Genomic DNA, 25,141 nt, shown 5'->3' on the forward strand with positions numbered 1-25,141 from the left:
TACCCAATCCAACTCCCCCACCCACCCACCTTCCCCCTCACCTGGTCTCAGCTATCACCTGCCAGCTTGCACTCCTCCCCCTTCCCTTAACCTTCTTATTCTGGCTTCTGCACACTTCCTTTCCAGTCCTGGTGAAGGTTCTCAGTCCGAAACATTGACTGTTTATTCCCCTGCAAAGATGTTGCCTCACTCGCTGAATTCAACTAGCTTTTTGTGTTGTTCCAAATTTCATGTTTATATTAATGTCTTGGAGTCCTGATGAAGGGTCTCAGCCCAAAATGTCAATATTTATTCTGCATTCCCCCCCCCCCCCAAATTGTTGCTGCCTGACTTGCTGAGTTCCTCCAGCATTTTGAGTGTGTTTCCCAACAGAAACATCCCTTCTCCCTAGAGGTTGTCACTAACCTATCTAATTTGAACACGAACTCTGGCAACTAGATCTCCCATACTGATCATGGGATCTTCTCTGTACTTTCATTGTTTATCATCGGTGGACAGAGTACACACATAGCTGATGTTGCAGGTGCAAGGGAGACTGAGAAGACACAATAGCAAACTACCAGGAAGGTTAGTGTCCAGAAACCAGCATGGGCAAGCTGTTTTACATGAAGTAAAAGTCAGAGTAGGGCTCACATGAAGCTTAAAGGCATACATTAGTGGTGTTGAACTGCACATTCAATGTCGTTGCACATTATAAACATACCAGTCTCAGAAAAGAAACAGATCTTTCCAAACATATCATCAAAGCATAGTTTACATGGGAAAAATAATTAATGTCAAGTTTCACTGGCCATTATCTTCAAAAATACAACATTTTTAAAATAACATGGCAAAAAATCAAGCCCTTTGGCTAGAATGTTTATTACGCAGTTTTCATATTGTCTTATATACATAAAAATAATCTTCAAAAAGGATATGGTCCATTGAGAGAGCTGTAAATTTCTGATTTTAGCTGCTGCTGGCCATTAAAAATGTTGAGTTAAACAATGACATGAATTGAGTACCTGTTTGGGAAAATAGACTTGAAAGCACAAAGATTAATCAGCATGAACCATTCATGCGTATGCACATTTTGAACCCTTTATTAGTTACAGCAGCTAAAGGGATTTGCCTTCAAACCTTCCAGCAGACAGGTGGTTGTTTCAGAACATCTAATGCTACTTAAGGTGGAGATTTATAATCACTGGCAGCAGTATTCCAACTCCAATTCAATCCTGCAACTGAAGAAGTTTCATATGCAAAAATCATAACTTGATTAAGCATTCAGGCAAGGCAAATAATTTGCAATGAGACATTTCTTCTTTTAATTCACAATAATGCATAACTAATTGCAATGAAACAATGTACAATGCGTGGTGATGTCATGCTGGCAAAAGAAAATATTGAAAACAATACCTGTGTCACGTATTACCGATTGGAAAAACACCATCTGACACAAACATGTGGTGGATATTACTTCCACACTTAAGTGTCATTAAGTGGTCTTTGTGGGACTGATGAAAGTGAACACTTAAGGCAAGTGGTTACTAAACAGGGATACATTTACTTTAGGCTGAGTGGGTGTTAAAATCCACTCACACAATGTAAGGTATGTGGTAGTCACGGAGGGCAAAGAAGGAATATGGACACTTCAGAGAAGATCAAAGTGTATTAATTAGTGTAGAAATAACAAGGTAAACTGAAGACCATCTTCAACACGGCGTTGACAAATGCAGGAATGTTGCAACTGTGGGAATATTTGCATGCCGTCATGACAGATATGTACCATCATTGGGAATCTACCAAAAATGTATCGCTGAGAAACAGGCCCAACAGGTACTTAAACACCACACAAGCCTCCTCCTTGTTCTGCTCATCTAACCATATCAATATAATCCTCTGGAAATTAATGAATTTCTTGTATATTTACCTGATGTTGGAAAACTAAATTAATGATAACACAAAATAAATGCCTTCAAGTTCATTCAGTATAATGGTTAACTATAAGTTCTGGCTATTTATAACATTCCTTTTTTCCTTCTTGCAGCACTCTTAAAAAATTCCAATTTTCAATTATTTCAATAATGAAATTACTTCTGGATCATTCAACTGATTTTTACATAATATAACTTAACAGGTTCTAATACCAAAGATGACAGGCTAAAATAATGAAAGGAATTCAATTGAAAAGAATGTGGAGGTTTGCACATATACCAACCAAACTAATCTACTTGCTTCTTATCAAAACAATCAGATCACCAACACTGGGGACGTCAAAGTGAAGCCTGACTGGGATTATTAAGCAATTTAAATGATCGGGTAACCAATTTTATTCCTCAATTCCTAATCCTTTTTGATGGGTCACCTGGTTCAGTACTTACATACGAGTTGCACACAGTTCAGCTGCTTTTGCAAGCACAAATCTGAAAGAGACACAGTACTACCTGACAGGGAGATCTGTGGTCTCAAACACCACCAGCTATCAATTATATTCTTCCCCAAAAGAAATAGTGAAATGGATATCTATTATTTAGTTATAATCCAAATTGATGCTAATCATTAACTTTCAACCCATCCAAGAGCTCAAATGCTTAGCAGGAAGGAAAGATTGACTAGCACCAACAAATGTATTTTCTTTTGCATTAATCCATTTTGGAGAAGCAACAGCTCCACATTTTTTGTACCTTATTTAGTGCATACAAAGGCCAGATTCTCTTTTTGATAATGCTGTTAAAACTGAAGTCAACATTGTTTTAGTTCAATTATCATCTGGACAATTTTCCACTAATATTGCTCCAATTAGTCTAACAATGTTGAATCGAATAGCCAGAAATACTGAACATAAAAACTTAATTGTCGTAAATGAGGAAGACTTAAAACAATGGAAAGTGGTAAATGGACAACAGTTTAGATTTTGTGCATATTGTACTTTAAAAACCGAGGTATGGTGGTCAAGAAAAATGCAATATGCACACCATGATGAATATGAGAGGTGACTTACATTGTGGACTTGACTTAGTGAAACCACTGCTATTGCGGCAGCAAGTCATTTTTTTCTTCAAAACTTTCTTGGAATAATTAAAAATATGGTAAGTACAGTATGGAGCACTTCAAATTTTAAAGTCATTGCTGATAAAACAAAGGAATAAAGAACTCCGAGCACATATCTACTTGGCTTTCACTAATATGGGGGAGAACAATGTATCATGCGAACCAATCTAGTGCAGCATGTGTATAACAGCCGTCCCTGCAAGTCAAATGTAAAGTGGTATTCTCATATAAGTAAATAGCTAGATGCTCAAATCATTGAAAACTACAATTTGTTCAATGATCACAAGCAATTAAAAAACCACTCAAGAATCTCACGTTTTGCAATCCCAAAAAGGGTTACTTTAGACTATAGTCTTTGGATTTTAAAAAGAGTAGAAGAACAAATAACATTTGCAAGCCAGTCAGTATAGTTCATTGTGTAAAGAAATCTAGCTTTCCCACACAAATTATAATAATATTTTAAGCTGATGTGTATTCAAATATTCACAGGTAATATTTCACATATGTCCTCCACTTAATACTGCATGTTTTAAGTAATCTGTGATCAAGATCATCCAATTAGACATCCAATACCAATCACTGATTAGGAGAACTTTAAAAAAAGAAACAATTGTGGTAAGCTTCCACAAAAGAGAATTTTGTGAGATTAGTTAAAGTATTCTCATTGAAAGGTCACTGTCAACAGTGAGGGTGCAATGTACTAAATATTAATTTGCACTTGAATCTGCCATATACAAAATGGGCCTTTATCAAGGCCTGTATGAATGACATTTAATGTAGGCTATAAAATTCAGAACTATTCTTTGCAACAAAGGTAAACTGTCCTAACCAAGCAACTGGAAAAGAATGGAAGCTTGGCTGCCAAAAACCATCTGCACACGTAAAAGTGGATCTAAACTTTCTCACTTGACAAAACTATCTGCATTTTTATGAGATTAGCTGAGTTTGCCCCAATGAAGATTTGTAATTTTACAGTATCTGTCTGTTGCTTAGAAACCACCAGCAACTTTGTTCTCTAATCTCATGACTGGTCCAGCAGTTTTATGCATAATAGATTGTTTTAAACCAGTGATCCAGGTTGCACTAGAAACAATAATCTGTTCCATGTTCTGTACTTTCGATCTTCTTAATCTGCCTATCTAGTCTTTGTATGCAATGAATAAAATACAGAACGTATTATCAGCTTTTTCAATTATTTATTGTTGCATGACATTGGAACCTTTTACTTGTTAGCTTCCAAAACATCCACATTAACTTCACCTGCAATCCTTCAGCCTAACTGCAAAGATCAAGATATTTTCTGGAAAATGGATCAGAGTTTCTGCTCTATTACTCTAATTCTAATATTCTGCTCCATTACTAAAGTAAGGACGTTAGTAACTTCTGCCAATCAAGGCACTAAATTCCTTAAACAGGTATCCTTGTTGAAGCAATCCAGTAATCTTTTTGAATTTTTTAAACCTACACAAAAGGTAAACTTTAAGCACTTCAGGAACTAATTAGCTAATAGTCAGCCAGTCAAACTTTATGATATTTATAATTTATCCACTAATGAACAGTGCTATTCTAAATGACCCTATACACTCAATGACCCCTTTATGAGGTACAGGAGAGGAACTCCATGTGATCTTCTGCTGCTGTCTGGCCATTCTCCTCTGACTTCTCTCATTAACAAGGTGTACAGAATTTCACTGGATGATTTTCTTTCGTTTTTCACACCATCCTCTCTCTAAATTCTAGAGCAGTGGTTCCCAACCTTTTTTATGCCATGGAGCCTTACCATTTAACAAGGGGTCTATGGACCCCAGGTTGGGAACCCCTGTTCTAGGGACTTGTGCATGAACATCCCAAGGATCAGCTGTTTCTAAGATACTGAAATCACCCTGTCTGGCACCAACAATCAATCCACAGTCAAATTCGCTTAGATTACATTTTTTCCCTATTTTTCCTGATGTTTGGTCTGAACAACAATTGAACCTCTTGACAATATCTGCATGCTTTTATACATTGACTTGTTGCCACATGATTGGCTGATTAGATATTTGTATTAACAAACAGATGTATAGGTGTACAAAATAATGTGGGCATTGAGTGCATATTTTGAAGTTATGAAAAGTATTGCATTGATATGAGCCTCTCCTTAAGAACTGCCTGGGCTTTTTAATCAAACCGTAAATACAAGTTGTGTTTCATTCAAGCTAAAACTTACATCAAATAAAAGCACTGAACAATAAATGTATAAAATTACTCAGGAAAAATCATATTCATTGCATGCTTTTTAAATTGCTCTAGGACTTTGCCTTCTGCTTTCTCTGTAATCTCCTTCAGATCTATGTCTACACACAAACAAGAGATTTTGCAGATGTTGGAAATCCAAAGTAACATATACAAAATGCTGGAAGGACTCAGCAGATCAGGCAGGATCTATGGAAAGTAAAAAATAGTCAATGTTTCGGTCCAAGACCCTTCATCAGGATGGAAAAGGAAGGGAAGACTCTGGCTTCTTCTCCCTTCCTTTCCAGCCCTGATGAAGGGGCTCAGCCAAAAACATCAACTGCTTGTTCCTTTCCATAGATGCTGCCTGTCGTGCTGAGTTCCAACAGCACTTTGTATGTGTTACTCTACATCTACATTCCTTCTATTCTGGCTTCTTGCTCACTTCAGAGTTTAATTGCTCCACTGCCCCAGATGCTAAACTCTTGAAACTTCCTGACACTGTTCCTCTTCTCTCTTCCTTTAAGACTCATTTAAATCTTTCTCTGTGAGCAAGCGTTCGGTCTCACATATCTTATACAACTCTCTGTCAATATTTTATTTGAGATTCTTCATATTAAGTAGCTTGGCTCATCTTATCACATTGAGTATGTTCTTTAAATAGACATTGCTGTTTTGCACTCTACAAGCAAGAAAAATTTTGGCAGCACATTGCCTTATTTGGTACCAGGAAGGGATCAGCGATAGCTTCAGACAACTTGTTCAAATATTCTTTTACTTAGTGAGCCAAAATATAAGTACTTCTAAGGTTACAGAAACATAGTACACATTCTGGACCACACAAATGCAATCAATGTACATCAAGACAGTATTCATAATATGAAGAAAAGAAGAATGATGATTTTCTGTAGTTTTCTGCATGAAAGGATTGCACAGGCTAGACTACTGGGGCTATTTAAGTATTTTGAGAGATCAAAGAATTGAGGGCTAAGCAATACTCACTGGAGTTCAGGAGAATGGGGGGGGGGAATCTCATTGAAATCTATTGAATACTGAAAGGTCTAGATGGAGTGGATGTAGAGAGGATGTTTCCTCCAGTGGAAGAGTCTAGGACTAGAGGGTACAGACTTAGAATAGATGGACATAGATGCGTACAAACAGAGATGGATTGGAGCTTATTTTGCCAAAGGATGGTGAATCTGTGGAATTCACTGCCACAGACAGCTGTGGACACCAATTCATTGGGTATATTTAAAGTTTGTAGATTCTTGATTAGTACTGGTGACAAAGGTCATGGACGAAGGCAGGAGAATGGGGTTGAGACAGAAAATAAATCAGCCATGGTGGAATAGCAGAGCAGACTCGATGAACCGAATGGCCTAATTCTGCTCCTATATTTTATGGTCTTATGGTTTTATGGCACATAATGAGCCCTGGAGCAGACCAGTCATGAGTGATGGGACTAGCCTTAGGGGGCCAAACAGCCTACACTTGCTCCTGTTTCCTTGCAAAACACAAGATATAAACTGGAAATTTGAAATAAGTAAAAAAAAATCTTGGAAAATTGGTGAACAATACTCAACTGGACAGGCATATATGAAGAGCTAGAATTGACATTCCAGGCTAATTTTTTTTTGTCAAAAAACAATAATGTCTATGGTTGGCAAATAAATTCCATGTTAGTTTAGAGAGAGGTGGTGCGTTTTGCTAAGAAGAGTGAGGAAACAATCTGCTTCATGGAAAATGATATCAAATGAGGTGAATGACTCAAGGAATTTAGGGGTAGAGAAACTTAAATCAAAGCAATAGAGTACAAACAAGGATCAATTTGTAGCAGACAAGTTAAGACAAACTTGTGTAGAAACTTGGTTAAATTAGAGAATATTATGCATAGTTTGATATTCCTATTACAAAATTGGTACAGAAGCACTTATGAAAATGAGAGGATTTACACAGATGATTACTAGAACTGAGGGTTCAAATGTCTCAAATGCACGAAAAGTCTGGGACACCTGCAACAAAGAGATATAGCAGGCTGGACTTAGAGTAAAATTTCATTGTGTTTTAACTAGGTAAGTACTTGCATTCTTCAATTCCTTTCTCCCATTTGTACTTGTCCTGGCAGCACACACAGAATGCTGGAGGAACTCAGCAGGCCAGATAGCACCTATATTGCTTGGATTTCCAGAATCTGCAGATTTTCTCTTTGTGATTGTACTTGTACCGGGTTGGTTTTGTGTAAATTTTAACTGTGTTTTAACTGGCTAAGTAGAAGGAGAAATGAATTGAAGAATGTGTCTCTGGGTTGGTAACATGTCTGTGTATGTGCGAGTGGGTGGGAGACTGTCAAAGGGGCTTGTTTTGCTGAACGTTGTGGGGATTTGCTACATTGGCATTGGAATCTGTGGCAACACTTGTGGGTTGTCCCAAGCACATCCTTGAGTATGTGGTTGTAACAGAAATTACACATTTCTCACTATGTGTTTTTATGCACTTGATAAATAAACCTGACCGAGGTGAAATTAAGTGATGGTGCAAGATCTTGGGTAGAACCAATATAATATTGGACAAGTATCAGATATTGAAATGCTTAGATGGACGTGGAGAGGATGCTTCCTGTAATGGGGCAGTCTAGGACCAGAGGGCACATTCTCAGAATTAGGACCTCCTTTTAGAACAGAGATGAGGGGAAATTCCTTCAGCAAGAGGGTGGTGAATCTGTGGAATTCATTGCCACAGACAGCCATGGAGGCCAAGTCAATGGATATATTTGAAGCAGAGTTTGATAGGTTCTTGATTAGTAAGGACATCAAAGGTTACAAAGAAAGAGCAGGAGAATGGGGCTGAGAAGTTACAATAAATCAGCCATGATAGAATGGTGGAGGAGACTTGATTGGCCAAAAGGCCTATACCTGCTCCTATGTCTTATGATCTGAAGCGGCCATCTTATCTGTTGTAAGATTCTATGCAAGTTCAGAAATAATAGTTTGAAAAATGTCAAACAAGCATTTGTTTTCATGTTTGGTCAATAACCAATGCTGAGGCATAGACAGTCGATTAACTTCTAAACCAAATGACTACTTTTCATTTACAGGTACACATGGGGGGAGGAAGGTGCAGACAAGCTGTTCAGTTGTGCTGGAAGGTACATCAGAAATTAAAATTTAGAGAAACCAAGTGCTTTCTGGTTGATTGTCTGAACCAATGCTATACATTCTTAGAATCACAAATGATCTGCATTCAGCACTGATCTATTAATAATCTCTACAGCTGTGATGGACGTTATAATGAGGGAGCTTAAGATAAGAGTCAGTATTTAAAAAAAACTAGTAGTAAATATTTCAATACCCAGTGGGTAAAGCAGCATCAGTGAAGAGATGAAATTTTGGGCCAAGGACCCTTCATCCAAACTGGAAATGTGAGAATAAGCGTCTCAAGTTGTGGAGAAATTTCCTTGAACAACAATACAAGTAATAAATTGAGGGGAGAGAATGGAAGTAATTAGTGAAACAATACAATAACTATTAAGTCCTGAGACACCACAATTTATCCAAACAGAAGGTTGAGCTTAAAATGATGCATCAGTGGAGCATTGTACGAGGCCCAAAGCAGTGTTCAAAGTGGTGGTGGAGTGGAACTGAAGTGACAGGCATCTGGAAATTGGGATTATATGTGTTCTGCAAAATGGCCACCCAATTCAGAGTTCAAGCCTGGAGTTTGGGATCACAACATCAACTAGTCCAGAGGTTGATACTTTAGATCGAAGCCTGGAGATGAAGGACCATGTGAGTGGGTGGGAAGGAGGAAAGGGGTTTGTTTGCTATTGTTGTTTTGATGCTTGTTGTGTTCTGTGATGCTCTGCTGAACATGGTGGGCATGCTATGCTGGTGCCGGAATGCGTGGCAACACTGTGCATTGTCCCCAGTAAATCTTTAGGTGTGTTGATTGTTAACGCAAATGACAAATTTAAAGTGATATAGTTATTAAACACTCCATCACAGCAACAGGCCCTTTGGCCCATCTAGTTTGTGCTGAACTATTATTCTGCTTAGTCCCAGAATTTCACTGTATGTTTTCACATATGTGTGATAAGTAAATCTCAATTTGAATCTGAATCTGCTTTTAGCTTCTAAATTCCCTGCTCATTTCAGGTTGAGTATAGATAGTTAGGATAAACCCTAAATTGTTAACAGAAAACTACTGGAATAGGAAGGAAGGAATTGGATTTCTGTGGGCACTGGTATTTTTTAATCAATAAGAGTCTTCATGAAGAATGCATTTTATTATCTTTCAGATTGAAAGTAATTTCAGACCTTTTTTTGACTCAAAAAAATTTTAAGGACTTCACTACAGAAATAGAATCTGCACAGCACAAGGAAATTAGAAAACGTGTAGATTTCTCACAGTCCTGAGAACAGTTGTGGATCTGAGACATTAACTCTGTTTCTCCCTCCAAAGAAAGCTGGCTGATTGCTGAGTGTTTGCAACACTTCCTGCTTCCAGTATTCAGCTTTTGAACTTCGGATCTCAATGATTTAGAAGAAGTTATGAGTTGATAATCCTGTGACCTCAACGAATGAGTACTGAGGTCTAAAGTGTCATGTCTTCCAAAATGTTCTTCAGTTCTTCGATAATGGAGATTATTTCTGTTCTTTTTACAAATTATAATAAGCATGCAAAATGATGAGGCATATAAATAGGGTAAATGCAAACAGATTTTTTTCCATTGAGGTTGGGTGAGACTACAAACTAAAGGTCATGGGTTAAGGGTGAAAGGTGAAATGCTTAAGGGGAAAAAATGAGGGTGGACTTCTTCATTCAAAGGATGATGAGAGTGTGGACCAAGCAGCCAGGGGAAGTGGTGGTTGTGGGTTCGATTTCAATATTCAAGAAAAAGTTGGATAGCTGAAGGGAGGGGTATGGAGGACAATTATTATGGGATAATAATTTGGCATGGACTAGATGGACCAAAGAGTCTGCTTCTGTGCTATAGTGCTCTATGACTGTATAAGGAACTTTCTGCCATTAGTCTAACACTTGTTAAATTAATACTTTCCTACAGATCTTATTCATTTTTCACTCATGTACTTCCCAAGTGTCCACAGCACACAAAAGTATTTTCCTGTTTTCTGCTCCTAAGCAAAAGTCACAATAATGATTTAATACTACAGATGTAAATTAACTAACACACTAATGTAGATTTAATTTTTCTTAAATATACTTTAACATTTTTACTGGATAGTGTTGAAATGGCACAGAATTTTTTTAATGGAGATCATGTTAACCAACGTGTTACCAGAGGAAGGTAAATCCCTTAAGCAGATAATATTTTTCCTCATTCCATTTAGTAACTGATTCTTCAGTCTCCAGCACTGGCACTACACTAATTAGTTATCAGTCATCACCAGATCTCTCTTTCCTTGGTTGAACATCCGTTTTCCCCGTGCTGTTGAGCAGCACCTTAGCACTGTATGAAGTTGCTATTGTAGTACTGATTAGGCTGACCCTTTTAAGTTACCACTCACAAATAACCTATTGTTCTGCAGAGGCCTTGTACTGAAGCTGAGTATTAAGTCTTCGAACAAAAAAACAGTTGCCAGATATTCCAGCAATATAGGAGCTGATTACTTGCCTGGGTTGCAGCTTTTGGTTAAAGTATATTTACCGAAATAGCCTCTAAAATTTATCATTGGAACACAAGCTTCATTAGTGAATCCTACCATAGCCAATAACTGTTTAACATCATAGAATACCATAAGATATAGGAGCAGAATTAGGCCAATCAGCCCACCACGTCTGCTCTGTCATTTCATCAAGGCTGATTTTATTATCCCTCTCAATTCCATTCTTCTGCCATATAAAACCATAGACATAGAGACAACACCGGAGATTCAAATTCCGATTTAGTTATAACATACTGTATAGCAAAATGTGTAATTTGCTTTAACAACCAACTCACTCAAGGATGTGCTGGGGGAAGCCTGCATGTGTTGCCACATATTCCATTGCCAACACAGCATGCTCACAAACAGAACATACCAAGCAACAAAAGCGAATCAAGCCCCACACCTCCCTCCTTTCTATCCATGCACATACACAGTTCCCTAAACCCAGTGCAGGCTGTCTTCAGACTCCAGCCTCCAACGTAGTCGTGAAATCCCAGCCACATGAACCTGACTAACAGATTCACAGATTTGGAGCTCCAGCCATCAGGCCTCGACTTCCAATCAACTTTCAAAAATGAAATACCTTGCCGCTGTAATAAACTTAGCCCAGTAAAGACTGCTTTGATAAGCCTAGTTTTAGAAATTTACTTCGTCAAGGAACAGCAAGATTATCCCAGAACAATAACTGAATGGGTTTATTGAGGCCATAAAACATAGGAGCAGAATCAGGCCTTTTGGCCCTTTGAGAGTGCTCCATCATTCCATCATGGCTGACTTTATTATGCTTCTCAATCCAATTCTCCTTCCTTCTCCCCATAACCTTTGACACCATTATTATTCAGAGACCTATCAACTTCTGCTTTAAATACACCCAATGAAAGCCTCCACAGCCACCTGTGACAAATGAATTCCACAGATTCACCACTATATGGTTAAAGAAATTCCTCTTCATCTCTGTTCTAAAGGGACATCCCTCCATTCCAAGGCCGTGTCCTCTGGCCCTAGCCTCCTCCACTCTAGGAAACATCCTCTCCACATCCACTCTATCTACGCCTTTCAATATTTGATAGGTTTCAATTCGGCAGATGGCTGGAATGACAAAACATGGCAGGAGCCTCTTAAAGAAAGCAAACACTCTATATCCAATTAGTTCCACCAAGTAAATACTGTGGAAGCTATAGGGAATGAATTGGCTGTTGCCTGTAAACATATAATTGCACAAAGATGCGTCGTGCTTGATGCCTTCTCCAAGTGCTGAAGAGCCCACAGCAAAACATCCCACTCAGTTTATTATTAAAATAGCACTATTTGAAGATCACTTGCACAGAATCAAGAGTTGCAGGGGAAGGGAGGAGAAGATAGCTGATCATGTGATGGGATGTACGACCTGGATGATAATGTGGTTGTCTGGATCAGTAAATCTGCAGATGAGAACAAAATTGGGGGTGGAGTGGACAGCGAGGAAGACTATCAAAACTTGGAGTGGGATTTGGACCAGTTGGAAAAATTGGCTGAAAAATAGCAGATGGAATTTAATTTAGACAAGTGTGAGGTGATGCATTTTGGGAGGACAAACCAGGGTATGATTTACACAGTGAGCAGTAGGTCACTGAGGAGTGCAGTAGAACATAGGCATCTGGAAACATGCGAAAGTGCCATCACAGGTAGATAGGGTAGCAAGGAAAATTTGTCCACATTGACTTCTGTAAGTCAAAGCATTGAGTACAGGAGTTAGGATGTTATGTTGACATTGTATAAGGCCTGATTTGGAGTACTGTGTGCAGCTTTGATAACCTACCTACAGGAAAAATGTCAATAAGATTGAAAGAGTACAGAGAAAATTTACAAAGATATTGACAAAGCTTTAAAACCTGAATTACAGGGAAAGGTTGAAAAGTTTATTCCCTAAAAGAATGAGAGGAGATTTGATCGAGGTATACAAAATTATGAGCAGTAAAGACAGGGTAAATGCAAGCAGGCTTTTTTCACTGAGGTAGGATGAGACTAAATCTAGAGGTCATGGCTTAAGGTTGAAAGGTGGAATGTTAAAATGGAACATGGGTGAAACTTCTTCACTCAGAGGGTGGTGAGAGAGTGGAACGAGCTGCCAGTGGAAGTGGTGGATGAGAGTTCAATTGCAACATTTAAGAAAAATTTGGATAAGCACATGGATAGGAGGGGTATGGTGGGCTATGGTCCAGGTGCAGGTTGATGGGACTAGGCAGATTAATAGTTCGGCATGACCAGATGGGCCAAAGGGCCTGTTTCTATGCTGACTATATTCTATGTGCAGTAGGTTTTCTTCGGTTTCTCTAACCTTTGCTAATTTTACCCCTTCCACCCACCTCCTTCTTTCATTCCCCATTTTGCACCCCCCTCACCTCTCCTCTACTCCTCACCTGCCTATCACCTTCCCCCAGCCCCCATGCCCCTTCTCTTTCCTTTTCTTCCATGGTCCACTATCCTCCATCAAGTTTCTTCTTCTGCAGCCCTTTACCTTTTCGATCTATCAACTCCCTACTTCTTACTTCCTCCTCCACCCATCTGGCTTCACCTATCACCTTCTAGTTTGTACTCCTTCCCCTCCTCCACCCTCCTATTCTGGCTTCTTGCCCCTTCCTTTCCAGTTCTGATGAAGGGTGTTGGCCCAAAATGTTAACTATTTATTCATTTCCATCGATGCTGCCTGATCTTCAGTATTTTGTGTGTGTTGCTTTCAATTTTTTGTTACTCATTATGTTTAACTAATAACTAAAACTAATAAATTATATTGAGAATATCTTGTACTCTATAAACTAGATATTGTGCTGCAAAGAAATCTATAGCCAAACGGGGTCTTTAACAAGGGTCATGATTCAATTTACCACATACAAGAACAACAAGGCAGAACCAAATATGAGGCAGAAACACCAATCAATCCTGAGTACTGAACCCCATAATATTGCAACTTTTTAGGGAAAAAGAGGAGAAGTTGGAAGGAAAATTAGTGGGGAGAGGAAGCAATTAAACTTCAAAACCTAAATCATGCATTTTCATGCAGATCCCTGCCTTCTATACAGCAAAGTTTAGTTAGTTAATTGTATGTTGTGTTTTATAGGATTGCTTTATAATAATACTTATTGTTTTTTTTTGTGTGTTCTTTATTTTGCAACGGATCCGGAGTAACAATCATTTCATTCTCCTTTACATTCATTTACTGAAGAATGATAACAAAACAATCTTGAAGTCCATTTCTAAGGCATATAACATGACCTGAGAAAAGATCAGATTTAGTCGGAAAGTCCCTTATGATGATTTGGGACAGGTCATTGGAATAGAAAAGTGATGCATGATGCATTAGTACACACATCTCCTTGCTTCTGCATGAACAAATCATATTTCCCTAGTCCCTGACCATCACTCCGATCATCTGCAAGCTGGATGAGACACTGTTGGGTTACTCTATTTTACAACTAAAATGAACATTGTCTCTATTCTAATATTATGGACTTAGCTTTAGCAGCACTTAGCTTTAAACCAATAACATTAATTCTGCAAATATCTTCCACTTGCATGTATGACTGTTCTGATTTTACAGCAGTTAGGTACAGAATGACCCAAATGCTCTACATAAGGTTTCTAAAATATATAGAATCTGACTAGAACATTAATGAATTTTCTGCACATTTTAAAAAAAATTTAGAGATACATTATGGCAACCGGCCCTTACGGCCCAACAAGCCAATGCCAGTCAATTATACTCACATGACCAATTAACCTACTAACCGCATAGCTTTGGGATGTTGGAGGAAACCAACATGGTCATGGGGTAACCTTACTGACTTTTTACAGACTGCAGCAAGAATGGAACCTGGGTTGCTGGCTGTGTAATAGCATTACCCTAACTGCTACGTTATCGTACCACCCCCAAATTTATTTCTCTTGTTCAAATATATGCCAGACTGAAGGTTAAAGGAAATAAAAGTCATTATGATATATATAAGTCATTACATGGAACATAATATTGTTTTGAAGTCTGGACTTCTTGTGCCAATGGCAAGTCAAAGGGAGCATTTAAAATATCAGAACTAATCCTGACCAAAATCAGCAAACAAACTTGATACAAAGCAAAATAAATTCTGACCGCATTGATCCCAACCCTCTTATCTGTGCAAATGAAACGGTCTCTTTAAATTATGTGGACTTGGTACTGAAGAAATATTGAAGACTACAAAAACTGATAGCCTCCAGTGAGTGAAACGTAGGGAGATAAGAGCTGCAGAGATAATATTGGAAGGGTATATCAGCAGCAAAATCAGTTAGTAGAAGGAAAACTATTGTGAAATTGATCTAACTCTTTTGAAAAACAATTGCAGGGACAGGAATAAGATGAATCTGCATATTAGTCTCCTGAGATCTGGATTTTATTCAGTACAGCCCTCAGATAATTTACAAGAGCAACATATCCTCTTCATTTGCAGTAAAATAAAGACAGATCCATTTCATTAAGATTGTTTTTTCTTTAAAGATTAAAATCTGATTAACCTGATGGTGCCTGGGTAGAAACAGATCAGAAGCAGAAAAGTATGCTTTATAAAACGATTGTTTCTCTCCCATTCAACTCCATTTTACTTACCCAATGCAATTGAAACAGCTGACCTCCACCAGAGAAACCTTGATATAAGTTATTTGATGTTTGAATCCTAAATGAAGTAATACTGGACTGTATGGTTTTGTCCTGGTACATTTTTGTTGGTCTAGAGAATTTGGATTTTAACCTCTGGATACAGCTCTTAGTCAGTGAGACTTTAATGAACTACTCCTAGTCAACATTCTTTCTCAGCACTTTGCAAGTTTAATTTTTAACCCATTCCATTCCCCAGATACCTCAGCCGATGAAGTGTTAGCAAAGAAGCCCAGCAGCATTTCTTTGTTAGTCTCCGCTGGGAGATGAGGTTGTTTTTCAGAGATGCTCAGAAGCCTAAGACTGTGGTGCATTTAAGTGTCAACAATGTTTCAAATAATTTTTCCTTGTAAGCATACATTTGCAAACACACTTGGATACATGCCATAAAATCAGAGACAAAGCTTAGCAGTTTCATTCAACCAGTTGGTTAAGAAAAATGCAGCAAGAAATAAGGCTGAATTTTAAAAAGATTAATAAAGTCCTTCACAATGACATTAAAATCTAAATTCATATGAAAGGACATAACATTTAAGATATTTATATGACTATCACCCACAATCGGTACTAATCACAACATGTTCAGATTCTCACTAAATGTCGTGCTAAAACAATTAGTTTTTTAAATTAATTATGACAAAATACCTTACCTTCTTTTACCAATTTACTATGCATATTTCTAACTATCAAATTAAAGATTCCCAAATAGCTGTTGCAGCAATCTACGGAACATATTATAAATAACTTGTGTATGCGTACATAAAGTCAGTTTCCTTTTAATGGATTTGTAATATATGTATAAGTAGTAATAAGACTCTAAAATCCTGTAATCAAACTGCCCAAAGAAAGCAGCAAAATATCTAGCACTGATGAGGAATTTTAAGAATGTCAACATTTACAGGTTTTAGCTCCTAAATAAATCTACGAAAATATAAATACCCTTAACTGATGATCAAAATCAACACTGGAGATCAGGGTCCATCTTTGAAGACTGTTGTGTAAATGCAGCTTCTAAGTCAATGGCATAATATTTTCATCTTCAAATCCCCCTTCTATTCTATATCTTTGGACAAGGACTGGAATATAAACTCAGATAAATGTTCCTTTTTAAAAAAAATTCAACTTGAATAACTGATCTTTAAAATGCACTTATAGACAAGCTAGTGTTTAGTTTCCAAAAACACAAGACAAATGACCCCTTGCTGGGAATGGCCAATCATTAGAAGCAGTGGCTCAGAAATAGCCATGTGTATACTAGTCCAAATATCACCCGCAAAAATTCCTTCTCAAACAGCATTTTCTAAAAGATAAGTACAGACACGTCACAAGTAAATTAATTACCCAAAGTCTTGTACAATTTAGATCTATATGCAGACTTGATACAACCTGCAAGGCACACAATGAAGAAAGAAACTACTGATTGCAAAGAAAACAACCATAAAATTTACATTAAAAAGTGCTGTAAGTTTTAGAAGCAAAATACATCTTAGTCAATCCATAAGATTTTAATTCATGAACTGATGTTCTAATAAATTTAATGTCAGTAAGACAATCAATCCAAATACAGTATTTCCTTCAAAACTTCTCTGAGGGACATATTCTTATAATACATGTTCGAGGATGGAGTTGACATAAATCATATAAAGACTATGTATCAAATCTCTATTTGCTACTTTGTTTTGAATAGATCTATTACTTAGCCAAACTGCTTTTATTCACATATCAATAATAAAAAGATTTAGCATTATTTTGAACTTTCAAGTGAACTTAAAAATGTAGTCATGAAGGATAAAGACATCTGGTGTAGACATCTAGTTGACTAAGCAATTGACCATGAGAAACTTGGTTTAACATCACCACCCAGTGGAAAGATAAGGAAGTACAGATTTGCAGGAAATGATTTGTCACATATGTTTTTGACTCTATATTTATAAAAAGAAAGGTGTTAACACATCGCAAATTTTTATATTAGTCTAGGTTGGTTATAATTGCAGCTCTCTTTCTGAGAACAAAGATATAATCTGCCTCTTATATTTATTCATGAAATAAATTTCATTCCGACTTTTAAAAAACACTAACAGATATAGTGCTACCCGGCGTACAAGAAGAATAAACTTTCTTGAGCTTCCAGCCGGGTACAGTACCCAGGTGAAAGCCCAAGAAGAGTTTATTTGTAATATGCGCAGTGTTTTATAAAGCCATTTGGTGATCAAAACAGGAAAACTTTATTTGTATGGGAGACAGAAGTTTGTCAGAAGAATATCATGGTTCTACACAAAGTTTAAAAAAAACTACAAAACTGTCAGCATGAGAATGTGGAATGTGTTGAATTGAGGGCAGGGCAAGTAAAACACCAATGCACAAAAAAATCTGTTGAAGATTCATCTATCGATTAATGTAATTCCGGTTTGAGATTCAAGAGCTTTGGTTGTCTGTCCATAGGAAGCACAGTAAAATAAATCTGATTTCATTCACAGTATCAAAAGAAAACCTAAATGACTTCCTCTTCAGAATCAGTATGGTTTATTCCCCATATTCATGACGTGCAAGGTAAAATATATGAAGTTAAAGGGCATCTTGGAAGTAAACTGCGATCTGCAATGATAGCAATAAATCTAACACAGTTTGGGTTAAGGGGAATGAAGCACGGAGATGCTGACAATTGAATCCTGTTGGAGAACAGTTATAAACACAGAAGGGTCTGCTGATGATGGAAATCCAAAGGAACACACAATATGCTGGTGGAAATCAGCAGGTTAGGCAGTATCTATGGAGAAGAATGTCCCGATGAAAAGTCGCGGCCCAAAAAATCAACTGCTTATTCCTCTCCATATATGCTGCAAGACCTGCTGAGTTCCTGAAACATAATTAGGTGGAATGGGTAAAAAAAGATTGGCTATTGAAGAAGTCACGTGACAGGAGATTCACAGGGAAATTGTCGTTTCTTATGCAATTTGAAATCATGGATATAATTTTCTTAACAGAAACCAGGGAATGGATAATGAACACAATTGGTCAGCAAAAGTCCAAAACGCTTTTATAACATTGGCACCTCATGTTTTCTAAGAAAGAAACTAGTTAATAAAATACACAATCAGCAACAAAATTACTAAAACCTATTATGTTGAAAACCAGAAGTTATCGCTCCTTTTGTACACCTGATAAAGAAATTCCATTGATACACACATACAATTGAAGAGACAAGCAACATCTGGGACAATTACCAGGGATATGTATTTGCACAACAGTGGCTTCTTAATTCAGGGAAAAAGTAGTGCTTTCCATTTTCCAAAACAGTCTTCCTTTTTTAAATTAATGTCCTAGTTCCATGTGACAAATTGACTTCAGCCACATTGCGATGTTCCAGTTTCCACCCTTAAACATTCATACATAGAACATTACAACACAGTCCAAGCCCTCCAGCCCGTGATGTTGTGTCAACCTCTGAGATCAATCTAATCCTTCCCTTCTACATAGTCCTCCATTTTTCTATCATCCAAGTGTCTATCTAAGTGTTTCCTAAATGCATTGCCTCTACCACCACCCCTCACAGCACGTTCCAAACACCCACATCTCTCTCCGTGTAAAAAAAAGCTACATCTGACACCCCGCCCCCATACTATCCTCCCATCACCTTCAAGTTATGTCCCCTTGTGTTTACCACTTCTGCCCTGCGAAAATGTCTCTGGCTATCCACTGGATCTATACTCAGTTGGTAGAGCATCAGACTTTTTTCCTTTTACAGAAGCATTCTTTTTAAGAACAGCAAAAAGGCTGTCATTATATTCATGACATTTAAAATGAAAAGAAACTATTTTGTTTCAATATGTTAGAATCTGAGCAAAAAATGTTTTATCCATCTAAATACAAATACAATTTGTTATCACTGACAGTGTATGTTGCATAATGCCTCTATTGTTGCAGTTTTCTCAATTTATGCTTGTAAATCTGTGGCAGGTTATGATGGGGAACGAAGGACTACAGTACGTCTAAATTCACAGTAACCTTATTAAAGCAGAAAAGGTTGCACACGACTGTCATCTAAAAGCTTAGTTACAGCAATTGAGGCCTAGACCGAGAGATTCTAAAATTCTGCAAGCAGTACTCGCCAATGGTTAGCGTTTTTCAGTGGTCAGAAGTAGTTCATGTTGAACTGAAGGAGTCCAGCTGAGATGAGTCACCTATCAGGAAACCAACATTATTTACTGTGCTGTCAGAGGGTAGAGAAACCCTAAAAGAATCTAAGCCTGCACTTTTAAATTCAAGCCAGGCATTCTTCTCCCTAAACACGCTGGAGCCAGGAGGAAATGAAAAGCGATCCTTCCTGAGTTCATGTGGCACTAGAGGTTCCTGCATGTCTCACTCAATTGCCGGTTGGTCCTGAACTATTATTTCCTGTCAACTCTTTCTTAATAGTGTGTGACAGGGATAATTAGTGTTCTACAAAAGGAATGGAACGAGACCTGTAGAATTCTTAACTAATTCAAAAATGTCTGAGCCTGTGACCCTCACTCACTAAATGTAGGCAGTTTTACTTAAAAGGAATACTATCAGGGACAGGCAGACAGTGGACTCCTGCTGACTGGAGAGCACTGTACTCTCTGTGGTCCCAGTAGCATGAGACCCCCATGCTGTCATGGACTCTATGAGTCCATGCTGGGTCTCCCAAGATCCGCAAAATATCCAAATGAAGATTTCATTTACTGGTTCTGCAGACTCTAATGAATCTTGATTTAGGGTAGGAGCAGTAAGAAAGCCAAAGAGCAGACAGCACTGCACAGAGGTCACAGGTCTCTATTTCAGAGTCATTCCCCCAGGACCGTCAGGAGTCCTCCCCTTCAAGACCTCCCATGCAAACAAGGTAAATTTTCCACTTTTAAAAATGAATCAAGTCATTGTGATTACACCTAATTAAGTGCAATTAGCATAGTACATTGTTTTATTAACATTTAGACCATTCAGCATTGTCTTAATAGGATAATTGCATTAAGACCGGATGCTATTAGAGAATTATCTTATTTGTAATATTGGGGATGGACACAATATGAGGCAGAATATTAATAATAAATGATTTTCATTTGACTGAGTCAAATATTCAATATTCAACAACAGAAAAAAAGATTGCCTTTATTTATCACATGCATCATTTGTGTCAATAACCAACACAGTCCCAAGGGTAAGGGCAAGCTGGGGTAACCCACAGGTGTCGTCATACTTCTGGTGCCAACACAGTATGTGCACAGCTTACTAACACTAACCCATATGTCTTTTGAATGTGAGAGGAAAGCAGAGCACCCGCAGGAAACCCACTTGGTTACCGGGGAGAATGTACAAACTCCTTACAGAGTGGTGGGAATTGAACCAGGATTGCTGGCACTGTACTGCTTCACAGCCATGCTACCTTATTCAACAAAATCATACTCAGCAAATCCTATAGCAGAAACATTGAACTTGATGACTGGTGTGAATGCTTCACTTTAAGCAAATAATTCATACTTTTCTACAAAATATATATATAAAGTGCCTGAACTTTGATACTGCATCCAATCCAGACATTCTAACTGAGGTTTATTGGGTTTTTCAGTGTCTCAACTTGATCTTTGGATATAATTGAAATAGAAGTATATGGAGCAAGTACAGGAAAGGGAATCCAAGATAAAAGCACAGCCATAATCATGCTTTTTATTTCTTATGTTTCTTGCATCACTCTGTTTTAATGACAAAGCTCAGAAATATAACCAAATTTGAACCAAGATTGCCACCTTGAGGAGTTGAAGCACACTGCAAGACTGACTCTAAATGACTATAATATTTAGAAATTAAATTAGTTTACATAATAAAATATCAAAATGAATTATAGAATTTACACAACATCAAAGTCCTTATTAACTTAGAGCTCTATGAACATTAGCAAATCCATTTTGTGAACAATGAAAAGCTAATATTTACTAAGAACTACCTCACACTGTAAATCAACACATCTATTAAGTCTTTCAGGACATGGTATCTTACTAAGTTTTGGGCAGTAACATAGACTAATGAAAATATTATTGTCACACCACATAAATAATTTATTAGCTGAAGACTGCCTTATGCAAGTGTCCTAAAACAGATGTTTGAAAACAGTTTGCTTGATCAAAATAGATGGCAAAAGTAATTACTATTATGTCAAATTCAATCCATAAAATGAGCTAAATGTGTTTTTTACACTGTTTAATTTTGTAGGAGTATTAATCACAATGTAAATTATTAAAACCAAATTCTGAACAGGCTAATTAATTCCCTCTCTCACACTTGGCTTACTTATGTGGACTGCTATTTCTCTGGAAAGGATGCTGGACAACTTTATGATCTACTTTATTCCCTTTTCAACTTTATTTCCTGCTTGCTAACAAGGCTCAACATCTTGATTTTTGACATTCTGAAACTTACTCTTCATCTTACCTGTCTCATCTTATTATTATTTAAATCCATCCTCCCAGCAGAAAAAATCATTTTTTTGAAAAAACAGAGACAGATGGAATATTCTTTTAAGGGTACAAAATAATGACTATGCAAAATGTAGGGAAACAGATAAAAGTAAAGTGTTGGTCCGTAATACTCAGGGCATGGTTAGAATTCAGCAAGTCCAAGGTGAGACTCAAGATGAAAAGGAACAAGTCCCAACATTCATGATTCAAAATTGTTTATTCTTCAAAATTGTGTCATTCTTCAGCACACGTGTAAAGGAGCCCATAAAAATCACAATAAGCATAGAGAACACAATAAAAAAACAAAAAACACAATACATATAAATAAAAGCAATCTGATAAAACACAATGTACATGCAACTGTTATATATATAGACTGATTGTATCTGATGATGATGATCAAAAATAAATTCCCAAATTAAATACTTAATGCTGTATCAATCAATTATTTGAAAATCAGAAGTAAGTTTGAAATAGGAACAGAAATTGCTGAATCAGAAGAGATTCTTGATGAAAGGTCAATGAGTGGAAACATTCATTTTACTTCTCTCTCTACAGATGCTGCCTATCATGCTGAGTATTCCTAGTATTCTCTGACTCATTTATCACATGTACTTTGAAACAAATGCATCGTTTGCATTGACAACCAAATGAACTGGACAATAATATATTTAGAAATGATGTTAAAAAGTTGGGAGAAAAGAGATTCCAACACTGTTTGTCTGCAACACCAACACATTTTTTCCACATAAACCAGCAAGGGTTGAATTGTAACAAGAAAGAAAAAAGAAGTCGGATATTCCAAATTCAGAAAATGCTGGAAGAAACTTAGTTTCTCTTCTATCTAACGACTTGCTAAGTTAAAATTTCTGTTCAAAGACCCTTCATCAGAACTAGGAAGGTAAGGGAATAAATATGTAAAGTTACTGGAGGGGAATGGTCTATGACAGAGCACCCACCAAAATTAATAACATTTACATTAAATAGCAGCAATTCAAAATATAATCATTCTGATATGTCTATCTACGGCCTCCTCTGCTGTAAAGATGAAGCCACACTCAGGTTGGAGGAACAATACCTTATATTCCGTCTGGGTAGCACCAACCTGATGGCATGAACATTGACTTCTCAAACTTCCACTAATGCCACCTCCCCCTCGTACCCCATCCATTAGTTATTTATATACACACATTCTTTTTCTTTTTCTCTCTCTCCTTTTTCTCCCTCTGTCCCTCTCACTGTACCCCTTGCCCATCCTCTGGGTTCCCCCCACTTTTCTTTCTCCCTAGGCCTCCTGTCCCATGATCCTCTCATATCCCTTTTGCCAATCAACTGTCCAGCTTTTGGCTCCATCCCTCCCCCTCCTGTCTTCTCCTATCATTTTGGATCTCCCCTACCCCTCCCACTTTTAAATCTCTTACTAGCTCTTTCTTCAGTTAGTCCTGACGAAGGGTCGACTGTACCTCTTCCTATAGATGCTGCCTGGCCTGCTGTGTTCACCAGCAACTTTGATGTTAATTTTCATGGCATCTACACTCAGTGGCCATTTTATTAGGTACAACTGTACAAATGCTGGTTTATGCAAATATCTAATCACGTGGCAGCAACTCAATGCATAAAATCATGCAGACATGGTCAAGATACGTGATCTCAGTGACTTTGACTGTGGAATGATTGTTGGTGCCAGATGGGGCAGTTTGAGTAACTCAGAAACTGTTGATCTCCTGAGATTTTCATGCACAACAGTCTCTAGAGTTTAAGAGAATGGGGCAAAAATCTAAAAGCAATCAGTGAGTGGCAGTTCTGTAGGCGTAAATGCCTTGTTAATGACAGCAGTCAGAAGAGAATGGCCAGACTGGTTCAAGCAGATAGGAAGGTGACAGTAACTCAAGTAATCACACTTTACAACAGTGGTGTATAGAAGAGCATCTCTAAACACATCCCACGCTGAACTACAGCAACAGGGGACCACGTTGTATTCCAGACCTGTACAGGTCCACCTTCACTAATCCGACTACCTGTAATCCGGTTCCTTCGATAATCCGGCACTGATTATGCTTAATGTGATCCTTCTGTAATTCAGCATTTTCACTAATCCGGCACTCCTCAGGTCCCAATGGTGCTGGATTAGTGAAGGTCGACCTGTACTTAATAAGGTGGCCATTGAATGTAAATTGCAGATCAAACTGATAACACTATAAAAGTATAAACACAAAGGATTCTACATGATGCTGAAAATCAAGAAAGACATGTACAAAATGCTGGAGGAACTCAGCAGGTCAGACAGCATCTATGGGAGGGGATTATGCAGTTGATGTTTTGTACTGAGACTCTTCATCAGAACTGGAACGGAAGGGGGAAGAAGCCAGAAATAAAACTATTGTTGGTTTCCTTTCTGCTGCCAACTTTATGCTCAATGTTACTTCCTGTGGGCTCCTTCCAATAATTATTTTATTTTTATTCAAGAAAAATCAATATATTCCGATATATATTCAATGTAAAGCCCATGCCATTAGTTTTTCTTGCTTTAACTTTCTTAGCTCCTTCTTGGTCAATCCTTCAATTTCAAAAATTCTCCTATAATTACATATAAATGCAGCAATTTCTTAAGTTTATCTGGCAATGGGAGACTAATGGAAAACTCATTTCAGTATATAAAAATGTGTGTGCATGGGTGGGTGGAAGATCAGGGCTTATTTTCCTGTTGTTCTGTTGCTGTGAGTTACTCTGCTGAACATTGTGTGCATACTAATTTGGCATCAGAATGTAGTGGGGCTGGTCTCAGCACATTTTAAGGTTGCATTGGTTGTTAACAGAAACGGTATATTTCACCATATGTTTCGATGGACATGCAATAAATAAATTAATCTGAATCTGGAACCAAAGGTCACAGCCATCTACAATCACAGTCATTCACACAATTCAAAAAAATAACAGGATTATCCAATTATACTCCTGTAAGTAGAACTTTTAGACCGTTATAGTGATTTCTCTTACCCTAGTAAGTCCCATAAGCTGCAAAAATAATGGACTCTATGTTGATCATGTTCCCTCCATTCTCAAGATAAATGCTGGTATCCTCCATGTAATTTATTCTC

General features: G+C 37.6%; 1 protein-coding gene across 1 annotated transcript in view; it reads right to left on the minus strand.

The window, feature by feature from the left end:
- Positions 1–25,141, minus strand: part of taf3 (TAF3 RNA polymerase II, TATA box binding protein (TBP)-associated facto) — a 238,621-nt gene that overhangs the window by 164,054 nt on the left and 49,426 nt on the right. The window lies entirely within an intron of this gene.

This window comes from Mobula hypostoma, chromosome 20 (genome assembly GCF_963921235.1).
Source record: "Mobula hypostoma chromosome 20, sMobHyp1.1, whole genome shotgun sequence".
In the NCBI taxonomy this organism is placed as follows: Eukaryota; Metazoa; Chordata; class Chondrichthyes; order Myliobatiformes; family Myliobatidae; genus Mobula; species Mobula hypostoma.